Source organism: Trachemys scripta, chromosome 25 (genome assembly GCF_013100865.1).
Source record: "Trachemys scripta elegans isolate TJP31775 chromosome 25, CAS_Tse_1.0, whole genome shotgun sequence".
NCBI classification, from domain to species: domain Eukaryota; kingdom Metazoa; phylum Chordata; order Testudines; family Emydidae; genus Trachemys; species Trachemys scripta.
Genome location: NC_048322.1, coordinates 2,725,107 through 2,736,632, shown reverse-complemented (window position 1 = coordinate 2,736,632; position 11,526 = coordinate 2,725,107). Strand labels below are relative to the sequence as shown.

The 11,526-nt window shown below is 50.3% G+C and overlaps 1 non-coding gene across 1 annotated transcript; it reads right to left on the bottom strand.

The window, feature by feature from the left end:
- Nucleotides 1-1,510: 1,510 nt before the first annotated feature.
- On the bottom strand, nt 1,511-1,582 carry TRNAC-ACA. Its single transcript has one exon. It is a non-coding gene; the product is annotated as a tRNA-Cys (tRNA).
- Nucleotides 1,583-11,526: the final 9,944 nt, after the last annotated feature.

Below are 11,526 nucleotides of genomic sequence, written 5' to 3'. Positions count from 1 at the left end.
TATCTTTGGAAGAACGCAAGGCAAGGTTTTGGAGCAGAAAGGTCTGGTTGTGCTTGAGCTAGTTAATCTTAAGTCTGTATTAATATTATAGTTTAATTATATTAGTAAGTTGTTTAAAAATAGTACACCGCTACCTCGATATAATGCCACCCGATATAACACGAATTCGGATATAATGCAGTAAAGCAGTGCTCCGGGAGGTGGGGGGGGGCAGGGCTGTGCACTCCGGTGGATCAAAGCAAGTTCAATATAACACGGTTTCACCTATAACACGGTAAGATTTTTTGGCTCCCGAGGACAGTGTTATATCGAGGTTGAAGTGTAGTAGTCAATAGTTAATCAATATATAATAACTATATATGTCTGGTGCCTTGCTGAAAGCGGGTACAGTGCTGGTGAAGCTAGTAGTTTATAAACCATAATAGCTTTACACGTCGCTGTGCCTGTCTTCAGTATAAGTTACCATCAAGTTTATCATAAAAGTCAATAAAAGTTTATAAATTGTTATATAAGGTTATAGGTAGGTTAAGGTTAGTAAAATATAGTTAATCAATGTATTAGTATTGCATATAGAATTGTATTTAAGGGTGGTTACAGTACATGTGAAGTTGCTAGGCAATCAGTAATAGTAGCGTTGCATGTGCTTGTAACTATTTTCAATATTATTTACCTTTTATATGTGCACTTAAAGGAATAGGTAGTTAATGCATATTACTTGTACTTGTCTCCAGTATAACTTGCCATTTGTATTAATCCTCACTCAGTGCTGGTCTTTAATTCTGTTTTTCTTATTCTGTCTGTGTTGCCTTTATAGTCGTAAGTCATTAAAAACCTTTCTTGAGGAATAATTAGTTGTTTAGTTTCTCTTTTGCGGACATTACTCAACCTCATTACATCTGTGTTGGGTGGTGGGAAGTAGCGATCACCCAGAGCCCCATTAGGGCCCTGACGTGAGCCCCCCTAGGGCTCTGACATGTGCCTCCTCCTTCCATTAATCTCCACAACCACATTCTAGACATGGACATGGTGACCTTCCTGGGGATCTTGACAGCTTTAGCCAGCTTCTTGGTGGCTATTTTCCTGCTCACAGCCACTGTCGTCTTCTCATTCCTTGTCCTGGAGGCCCAGCTGCTGGTTGAATGTGAAGGAGCCAAGGTGCTGGTGACTTGCACCAAGTTGCCTTTGCTCATCAGACTCCTGAACTGCAACTGGATGTGGTTCTTGTTCTTCTGCAGAACATAGCCCATGGAGAAGAGGGATCTGCAAATGTACATTCATATTATACCTTTGTTTAATTGATGAAAACATAAACTAGACACTTGGAGGATTGGAACTGATTTCAGCTAATGGACAGGTTTGCTAGGTTTTTATGCATTTGGACAGCAAAATGTTGAGTGTTTACATTCATTTCAAGCATCCCCGTATAGTGGAGCTCCTGAACATAATGGAGAATGGAAATGAAAATGTTTTCCTTTAAAAAAAAAAAAAAAAAAAAAAAAAAAAGCTTATAAGAGGGCACATGGGTTTGAACCAAGGACCACTTGATCTGTAGTTAAACACTCTACCACTGAGCTATACCCTCATGACAGCAGTAATATGGAATTGTGATCTCCAGGACTTTGAAGTACAGATCCTGCTTCATCGAGCTCCTTTGCCATTCCCAGACCACAGGTGGTTTTAAAAATGGGTTTGATTAAACTTCTTAAATGTGGTAAAAACCACAGCTTGCACACCCATTGATATAGCTTCTCCCACTGACATAGCTGCCACCTTTTGGGGAAGTGGATTAACTACACTGACAGGAAAACTCTCTCCCATCAGCCTAGAGTAGTGGTTCTCAAACTGTGAGTCAGGACCCCAAAGTGGGTCATGACCTTGTTTTAATGGGGTCTCTAGGGCTGGTGTTAGAGTTGTTGGGGCCTGGGGCTGAAGCCAAAATTCTGAGCCCCACCACCCAGGGCTGAATCCCTCAAGCTTTGGTTTTGCCCTCCTCCCACTGGGGTGGGGCTCAGGCTTTGACCTCCTCCTCTGCCCAGTGTGGAGGGGCTTGGTGCTTGGTCCCTCTTTCCAGGGCCATGTAGTAAGGTTTTTTTGGCAGAAGGGGTTGCAGTGAAATGAAGTTTGAGAAACCCTGGTATAGAGCATTTCCATTGCTGAACTGCAGCAATGTAGACTCAATGTTTCAAATGTTGACTTGTCCTTAGCCTCTGAATAAGTCTAGACTTGGCTCCCTGTGGCACCGTGGGTGATCAGACACTGAAAGTACAGCCATGAAGACACCACACACCAGCCTTGCCTAGCTGGCAAGAATCAAACCTTCACAGAAAGACACCCATGGTTTTCTAGCCCAGGGGTTGGCAACCTACAGCACACGTGCCAAACATGGCAAACAAGCCGATTTTGAGTGGCACGCTGCTGATGTCCCAGCCCCACTCAGCCCCCCCCGCCCACTGCTCTCCCCTGCAGGGGCAGGAGGCAGAAGCTTGGTCCTGCAGCAGCCAAGCTTCCCCCTCCCCCGCTTCTTCCCCCAGCGTGGTGCTTTCCTGCCCCCCTCCTCCCTCTCCCTCTCCCTGCGCCAATCAGCTGATCGCCCTTGCGAGGGGGATGGGGGATGAGTGGCAGCATGCTCGCTGCTCTGTAGAGGAGGCAGAGAAGAGGTAGGGACGGAACGTTGGGGAAGGGGGTGGAACAGGGCATATCCCTTCCAGCCCCCTGCCGTGAGCCGCTCAGGGCAGGGGTCTGGGAGCACCCCCACGAGCCAAGCACCCCAGCCCTCTGCCCTGACCCCTGAACCCCCCACACACACCAAGCCTTCGGCCCTGACTCCTGAACTCCCCACACACATCCAGCCTTCTGCCCTGCACCTCCACACCCCTGAACTCCCACCACACACCCAGCCTTCTGCCCTGCACACCCCACACACCCCAGCCCTCTGCCCTGACCCCCTGAACCCCCCCCCCCCCCCCCCCCCTATCCCCGGCCCCCCCCTCACAACCAGCCTTCTGCCCTGCATGTTCACCCCCCCAGCCCTCTGCCCTGACCACTGCACCCACACACACACACCCAGCTTTCTGCCCTGACCCATGAACCCCCACACACACACCCAGCCTTCTGCACTGCACCCCACACCCCTTAGCCCTCTGCCCTGACCTCTGAACCCCCACACACACTCAGCTTTCTGCCCTGCACCCCCACACACTCCCAGCCCTGTGCCCTGATCCCTGAACCCCCCACACATACCCAGCCCTCTGCCCTGCACCCCCATTCCCCCAGCCCTCTTCCCTGACCCCTGAACCCCCACATCCCCACTGCCCTCTGCCTTGACCCCTGAACCTCCCACACCCCCAGCCTTCTGCCCTGCACCCCCACAGCCCCCATCCCTCTGCCCTGACCCCTGAACCTCCCCACACACACCCAGCCCTCTGCCCTGACCCCTGAACCCCCCCAGGTCTGGGGTCCTGGCTGCCAGCCCCTTGCCAGCCGGCGTCCCGGCCGCAGGCCCCACTCAGCCCACTGCCAGCTTAGGTGAACAGAACCCCAGGCTGGCAGCAGGCTGGCAGCATAAAATCAGCATTTTAATTTAATTTTAAATGAAACTTCTTAAACATTTTGAAAACCTTGTTTACTTTACATACAACAATAGTTTAGTTATATAATATAGACTTATAGAGAGAGACTTTCTAAAAAATGTTAAAATGTATCACCGGCATCCGAAACCTTAAATTAAAGTGAATAAATGAAGACTTGGCACACCACTTCTGAAAGGTTGCCTACCCCTGTTCTAGCCCATCTCCCTAAGCAGTCAGCCATAACCACTTAACACAGGGGCTTTTCTACACTATGGTTCTGTTCTCACTGAATGGTCATTTCCAATTGTTTTCTCAGACCAGCTTCCACAGCACACTCACTGCTGTGCAGCTCTGTAAGTGTGGCCATGGCTGAACAGCGAGAATTCCTGACCATTTCCCTACAGGCTGGAGCATGATTAGAGTGTGTTTGTGATTAATGATGTTGTTGTAGATCAGGGGTTCTCAAACTGGGGGTCAGGACACCTTGGGGGGTGCGAGGTTATTACATGGGGGGTTGCGAGCTGTCAACCTCCATCCCAAACCCCACTTTGCATCCAGAATTTATAATGGTGTTAAATATATAAAAAAGTGTTTTTAATTTATAAGGGGGGTTGCACTGAAAGGCTTGCTATGTGAAAGGGGTCACCAGTACAAAAGTTTGAGAGCCACTGTTATAGATTGTTCATTCCCTGCCTTGGCAATTCAGACAGTCCCTTTTCCCAAAATATCTCCAGCACATCAGTGATTCCAATAACAGGGGCAACTTTTCTCTGGGGCACTGAGATTTTTTGGGGAGGTGGTGGCTCCTTTCTTTCCTCACCCTGGACTAAACTCAGCTTTTTATTCCATGATTCATGTTTTATGGAATAACAACTGCAGCTTGAAGAAAGAGGAGAGTGAATATCTCACTGTCAGGGCTGAAGGTAGCCACGTCCCCTCTGTCTGACCATTGCCATTGCACGAGAGAAGGTTTCAATACAATTGAATGTCCTGGCTCAGACAAGAGACACAGGGAGGTTTTGCTGATCATGGATCTGTGCAAAGGAAATTGTGTCTCTGTATGAAACTGTGAAGGGAAACGAAATGCCCACACAGTGTTGCAATGCCCTAAGGCATGAGGGTGAAAGAATCAGGCTGAGGAATGACTGAAGTGGACTCACCTGGGATTGAAATGACATTTGTTTCTGTCAAGTAGTGGGAAATGTGATATTAATTCAGATGTAGCATTGAGGCTTCTTTAGCTCCCTGTAAAAACTTGAACTTGATTTCCCAAAAGGGAGAAAGGGAAAGTCTGGAGCTGCCTTTTATCCCAGTCTGAAATACAAGGGAGGATTCTGGAATTGAAGGAATGGGGAAAAATGGAGAGGAAAAAAACAGACAGAAAACACCTTTTTTCTCTTCCTTCCCTCCCAGCAAGAAATGTTATCAATGGGGAAACACCCCACCAGGACCGGCCTTAGGGAAAATGGCGCCCTGGGCAAAACTTGCAGTTTGGCACATCCCCATTGCCCCTGGCCCCTGTGGGCTCCCCAATCCCCCTTTTCCCCTAGTTCCTGCACTCCCAACCCTTGTGCCTCCTTCACCCCTAACCCCTGCCCATTCCTGTGCCCTAACCCCTACAGTGTCCGCTTTGTCCTTAACTCCTGCACTCCCCTCCTGTGCCCCCAGCCACTGCCCCCCTCCTACACCGCCTTCACCCCAACCCCTGCGCCCCTCCTGCACTCACGTGGGGACACTGACTTGTGTGCATGGAGCAGCTGGCATTGCTGCCTGCTCCCTGGAAAGCTGCTCCTCCATGCACCCCTTGAGAGCTCTGGGGGGGCAGGGAGGAGCAACATCAGAGATCCCTGCATCCAGGTCACTTTCCTCACCCGGGCTGCATAAGGGCAGGGCAGAGAGCAGCAGCAGCACAGCCCAGGTGGGGAAAGTGACCAGAACACATGGAGCACTTAGTATTGCTCCTTGCTCCCCCCAAATCCTCTATGGGTCCATGGAGGAATGTTGCAGGGGAAGCTGTATCTGTGTGTCACCACTTCCCCCTCCCCATGATGTTCCTCCGCTGGGAAGAAGCAGGGAGAAATCTGGGAGCCACCCCAGGCAGCAGTTTCTGACTCTACACTGGCAGTGTGCACCTTTGCACTGCCACATGGTGCTCCTTTGAGCACTGGGTGCCCTGGGCGGCTGCCAGGGTGGCCCACCCCTAAGACCAGCTCAGCTCTCCACCATGAACAGCAGAGAACACAGAGATACTGGTCACACACTGAGCAATGATAGCATGGATGGCACGTAATGGAAGCTCAGGGAGGCTAAGCCACCCCAAACCTTGTGTCATTAAGAGGGCAGTGGCGAGTTGTCACATGGGCAGTGAGGCCCATGACTGGGGCCCCGGCCAATTTAGGCCCCCTGGAAAAGTCTCCCCTATGTTGGTCCCAGGGCTGGAGGAGCTCTCACTCCCCGCTACAGCGTGGGGGATGGAGCAGGGGCACAGAGCTCCTCTGGTCTCAGGGCCACAGTGGGGAGGGGGGCCAGTGGGTGAAGGGGTGAAACAGAGGTGACTAGTGGATGGGGCCATGGGTGGAAGGTGTGGAAAGGTTGAAAGAGGGCAGGGCCGCAGGCAGAAGGGGATTCAGGGCCATGATTCCGGTGCCAGGGCCACTGCCCTTGTTCTCCTTTCCCCTGGGCTTTGGCATCACTAGCCCCTGCTTAGCGAGTAGGGGTCACTTTAGGGCACTGGTCCCCAAAATGTGGGGCATGCCTCCTAGGAGGAACAGAGGAAGGTTCACTGGGGCACCTCAGGGCCTAAGCCAGCCCCCATGGAGGGCAGGGAGGGAGCAGCCCTCAGCCCCACTCTTCCCCAGCTCTTCCCCAACCCCACCCTCAGCCTGGACCAGCCTTATCTCCCTTACCCCTGTCCACACCCCTCTCACCAGGAATCAACTGCCCCACTTCAAGCCCCGGTCCTTGACTGTGGCTTCCAAGGGGCCACAGACATGGATAAGAGGGCACAATGTGAAAAGTTTGGGGACCACTGGTTTAGAGTGACGTCCTCAATTGTTTCTATGCAGTCCAATAAAAGGTATTCCTCACCCACCTAGCGCTCCATCAGGACGGACTAGGTATGTTCTGCTGCCCTTCACTCATTCAGGCAGGATAATAACATTTCATTCCACTCAATGGTAAAGTGATTTGTAACCCAACACCATCCCAAACTGGTCATTTTGGCAAAGCTACACTGGTCCCATCATGCTGCATACCTAGGCGGATTAGGCGTGTCTATGCGAACACGGTCATATCCTGAAGTCTTTCCCCCAGCTCATCACTAGATGTGATGGGAGAGCTCATTCAGACCCTGCTTACGCTTAGTATTTAAAAGCTCCATATTGTCCCTATCTCTGCTGGCCTTAGATTTCACCTCCTGTCCCTTTCCTGATGACTCAGATGAGGTGGCTGTGTGGTTAAGGTGATGGATGGCTAATCCATTGTGCTCTGCATGCCTGTGTTTGAACCCTCATCAGGCACATTTAGTCTTTCCCCCTCCTTGACAAACAACTCTTTCCCCTTTAGTACAATAACAAACCAAACCAGGTTGCTTCCTGCAAACAAAAACCTTCTTAGGAACTCAGACCTCCTCTGCTTTAAATAAAATGTCTAAACCCCAGATTTCTAAAAGAGTTCTGTGTTTCTTAGTTTTTAATCTCAAAAGGTAACGTCCTCATAATCTCCTCAAACACCCTGAGACCTCCCCAAATTATTAAAATGCCCCCACCTCAGCAAGGCCACAACAGTGAACCACAGCTAGAGTGTCTAGGCCAAGCTGTTCTGAAGGAAGCAAATCAAACATTTTCTCTCTGCTTCGCTTGGCAAGGTCTAACTGGGAAAACAAAATCCCTCACATTGAAAATTTTCTGCTGAAAAGCCAATACTAGTTTGTTTGGGGACTTTGATTTGAATGTATTATTATTATTCTCTTCAGATATCTGCATTATTTCAGTTCAATCTTTGTCCTCCAGATGTGTTTCCAGGTATTGAGTTGTCAGGGAGAGAAGCCAAGTCATGATGTCTCTCCCGTCTTTCATAGTTTCTTCCAACTTGCTAGAAAGCTCCTTTGCTATGATGTGAGTCAAGCAGTGTCCATCCTCACAAGGCAGGCTTTGTACAAACCATATCATCATTATATGAGAGTGAATATGGGGCTTCCAGGGTGCTGCTTTGAGCACAGCGTGCCACACCTGGGCTGACATTGCAATGGAGACGTACCCTTAGAGTCCATCTCTCCTGGGATAAAGATTGCAGAATGGCTGGCCTGGGTCATCTGACGTGGGTTCATGGAGCTAAAACTGTGGGGCTCAAAACCGTGGTGCAGATATTTGTGTTCGCGCTGAAGCCTGGGTTCAGAAACCCTCACCCCTCGTGGGGTCTCAGAGGTTGGGCTCAAGCCCATATGTCTGCACTGTAATCTTATAGTCCTGCAGCCCAAGCCCCATAAGCATGAGTCAGTTGACCTGGGCTTTGAGACAGGTGCCCTGGGTGTTTTAATCGCTGTGTAAACATAATGTTAGGATACGTCTACAGTGGAATAAAACACCTATGGCTGGCCTGTGTTGGATTAATCCAGGACAGCGGCTTGGGCTTTAAAGTTGCAGTGTACGTGTCTCAGCTCAGGCTCAGTACCCTGCTGTAGGAACCCAGAAGGTTGGGAGGGAGTTTAGCAAGTGGAAATGGTAAAACCACAGTGAAGTATTTCACTGGCATTTCTCCACTGGTCTGTCTGCTTTGGGGCAGTGACAAAACACATCCTGCTGCATTCATTATTTCAAAGGGTGGTTTAGGATTCACACGGTGCACTAAGCAGGACTCAACCCTCGGCGTAAACTAAATGAGCTGCCCATATATTCTGGCAGCCACAATGAGCATTTGGTGTGAGAGCTTAGACTGTCCCTGTCCCAGAAGGAGGGGGTCATCTGTGAGGGGATTGGACCACTGACCTATCAGCTCTTAATTCCCAAACTTTCAGTAACTCTGTTATCAGTGCCTGTGAGTGTCATTTAAACCATAAGAAAAACTACACTGGGCTAGACTAAAGGTCCAGCTAGCTTTCAATCTTGTTTTCTGACAGTAGCCAATAGCAGCCCCAAAAGCCACTCAACAAGGAATTACTGGGAGTTGAACCCAGGATCATTTGTTTATAAAACAGGTGCTTTAGCCAGCTAAGCCATGGCACCTGCCTCAGCCTAAAGCCTTCTGTCTGCCCACACCTGACTCCCTGTCAACCCCCCACAGGACCCTGACAAGCATTGCTTGTGTTTGGATTCTGTAAAGCAGAGGAGCAGGTGAAGTTTTACTCCCAAGGTGTGTGTGTGTGATTCTTTGCACAGGTCTACACTACAAAATTAGGTTGGTGTACCTACAATACTTAGGGGTGTAAAAAATGTACACCCCCGCCCCGAGCAATGCAGTTATATTAAACTAACCCTGGTGTAGATAGCACTGTGTCAACAGGAGGGCTTCTCCCATCAACATAGCTTGGGAGGGGCTTGGTAAGTGAAGACCCAGAGAATAGGTGGCCCATGACTCTTGCATTTGGGGAGGCTGGGCATGAGCTCTGGAAGCTCCCTAAAAGTGTGTGTGGGGCGGCCATCGGTAGCTGGACTATAGCACTGCTCCCTACTCCACCCTGCTCTTTCTCTTCCCTCTGAGGCCCCACCTATGCTCCACCCTCACTCCTGTTTGGCCACTTCCCTCCCCCGCTCTGCCTCTGACTGAGGCCTGCTGGACCACCTTTGGCTCACTCCTCTCCTCCCTCGAGGCCTCCTCACCTGCTGCTCATGCCTCTCCACTCTCTACCCCAAGGTCTGCCCGCCACCCACACCTCTCTCCCTCCCCTGAGACCCACCCTACCCACCTCTTTCTTCATGCTGCTATTGTTATTCATGAAGCATCAAGGATGGAATAAAAAGCTGAGTTTACTCCAAGGTGAAGAAAGAAAGGAGCCACCAACCCCCTGGCAAAACTCAGTGCCCCAGAGAAAACCTGCCCCCTGCTATTGCAATCACTGAAGTACTGGGGATACGACGGGAAAGGGACTGTCTGAATTATCAAGGCAGGAAATAGACAACAATCTACAGCAACATCATTAATCACAAACACACTCTCATCATTCTCCAGCCAGAAAGGAAATGAGCAGGAATTCTTGCTGTTCAGCCACACACACACACACACAATGGCACAGCAGTGAGTGTGCTGTGGAAGCTGGTCTGAAGAAATAATTGGAAATGATCACTCAGTGAGAACAGAACTAGAGTGTAGTTAGAAAACTACATAAACCAAGTAGCTGTGGCTGAGTGATTAAGATGATGATTAACTCCAATGGAGTCTTCCTGTGCAGGTTTGAATCTTGCCAGCTATGGAGGAAGTTGTGGCTCTTTAGCTTCAGTGCCTGAGCATCTTTGGTGCTAACGGCATCTGGGTCTTGTCTCACTCTCAGGCTATGTCTACACTACAGAGCTATGCTGCTTTTGTTAAAGCATTTTAATTAAACCGCTGTTGCATGTCTACACTAGACTGCTTGTGTCACCAGAGCACATCCATGCTAGGAGCTCTCGGATCGCCACAGAGAGCAGTGCACTTTGGGTAGCTATCCCACTGTGCAACTGGCCACAGAGTGCTTTGGGAAGGGTTTGCAATGCCTCATGGGCCGGTACAGCATCACATGATGCAGGTTTCTCTATCCCATTGTTCCATGGGCATCCTATTAGATTGCCAGCTGCTTTTCAACTGCAGTGTGCATGGCGGGCAGAAAGTGTGTGACAAAGAGCGTGGTGGAGGGGAGAGACAGTGTGTGTGTTGGGGGAGTGTGTGTGTTGCGGAAGAGTGAGTGTGTGGGCACGCTGTATTTAAGTTCAGACAGCTGTGGGAAGCAACCAGTCCTGAGTCAGGGGAAGGGGAACAGTCCTGACATCCACCCCAACATCAGCCCTCACTTCCCTCACTGGCACAACACAGCAGTCTCTCTCTCTCTCTCTCTCTCTCACAAACACACACACACACACAATGCTGCCTGCCTAGCTCCGTCAGTGGTGCCAGAATAAGGGGGTTTAGAGGGCCAAGGCCCCGTCACTTTTTACCTGCCATAAGGACAAACAATGGAGGGGGGGGACAAGGCCGAGTCTTGGGGGGAAGAGGCATTCTGTGGGTGTGGCCTTGGTGGGAGGGTGGGGTGGGGTCTCAGGGAGAAGGGGCAGAGTGAGTGAGGGGCCCTGGGGAAGGGGCATCACGGGGGCACCACAGTTCGAACACCAATGCCCCCCCACTATGAGGAAGCTCCCGCCACCTGTTCTGCGTTGGTAGTGCGGGAGAGAGCAGCATTCCACAGCAGTGATTTGCTCCTTGCTGCCGGAGCAGAGCAGCAGGTTCAGCTGTCAGAGCTTCCCGGAGCGATGAAAGGGGAGGGGACCAGCCTCTGTAGCAGGAATGCAGGGCCGCCAGTTCACGGTGGGCATGTGGGATACTGGTGGAGGCCAGTTATGGTGATATAATGACCAGCAGTGTTTACACTGACACTTTGTCGATTTAAGTTTGCAGCAAAAAGCTCTCGGCCTCTCATCGAGGTGGTTTTATTTTGTCACCAAAACAGGGTAGTTTTGTCTCTAGACGTGGCATTGCAGTGTGTACACCCGCCAATAGCTGCCGACCGAGGGAGTATAGTGTGTTTTTCACATGCCTGAGCAATATAATTCTGCTGAAATAACTTTGTAGTGCAGCCCTGGCCAAAGATTCACACACACACAGCTTGCAAGGAAAACTTCACCTGCTCTTCTGCTTTGCAGAATCCAAACATGAGCAAACTTGTCAGGCCTGGGTGGGGTCTGGCAAGAAGTCAAGTGTGGGCAGACACCATGTTTTGACCACTAGCAGGCACCATGGCTTAGTTGGCTAAAGCACCTATTTAGTAAACAGG